This window comes from Salvelinus sp. IW2-2015, linkage group LG6.1, assembly GCF_002910315.2.
Source record: "Salvelinus sp. IW2-2015 linkage group LG6.1, ASM291031v2, whole genome shotgun sequence".
Lineage (NCBI taxonomy): Eukaryota > Metazoa > Chordata > Actinopteri > Salmoniformes > Salmonidae > Salvelinus > Salvelinus sp. IW2-2015.
In genome coordinates this window covers 11,791,537-11,792,455 of record NC_036845.1, presented here as the reverse complement: position 1 = coordinate 11,792,455, position 919 = coordinate 11,791,537, and positions in this window count along the sequence as shown.

The window sequence follows — 919 nt, the reverse complement described above, 5'->3', positions numbered from 1 at the left end:
CTGTCCACTGTCTCATGGGTCTCCCCTCAACCACTCTGGAGAAACATGTGTCCTGTCCACTGCCTCTCCTCAACCACTCTGGAGAATCTTGTCCACTATCTCCTGGGTCTCTCCTCAACCACTCTGGAGAAACCTGTCCCCTGTCTCCTGAGTCTCTCCTCAGAGAAACCTGTCCCCTATTTCTCCTCAACCACTCTGGAGAAACCTGTCCACTGTCTCCTGGGTCTCTCCTCAACCACTCTGGAGAAACCTGTCCACTGTCTCCTGGGTCTCTCCTCAACCACTCTGGAGAAACCTGTCCCCTATTTCTCCTCAACTACTCTGGAGAAACCTGTCCACTGTATCCTGGGTCTCCCCTCAACCACGCTGGAGAAACCTGTCCCCTGTGTCTCTTCAACCACTCTGGAGAACCTGTCCCCTGTCCACTGTCTACTGGGTGTCCCTTTTACTCCCTCCTCATCAAGCCAGAGTATGTCTCCTCTTGTTGGGGTGGAGATCATGGCTATTTCCCCACCCCTACCTCCTTGGGGGGAGAAACCATGCCTCTACCTCCCGTCCCCTCTCTTCAGCCATTCTGGAGAAACCTGTTCCTGTTCCTAGTCTCTGTCCCCCTTTACTGCCTCCTTATCAGTCCAGAGTAAGACCCCTTCTAATGGGGTGGAAACCCTGGCCATGTCCCCTGTACTCCCTGGGCCTCCACTCAACCACTCTGGAGAAACCTGTCTCCTGTCCCTCTGTCTCTGTCTCCTTGTCCCTTGAGAAGATAAACCATAAACACGCACAATATTTCTGGCTAAGTGATAGAGTCAAAGGCCGCATTTCCAGGCTGAATACATTACAGACGCCTGCCAGATCTCACCACATCTGGGTCTATTAACATATCAGCCACATCACATGATCTAGTAATCTGATCTATTAA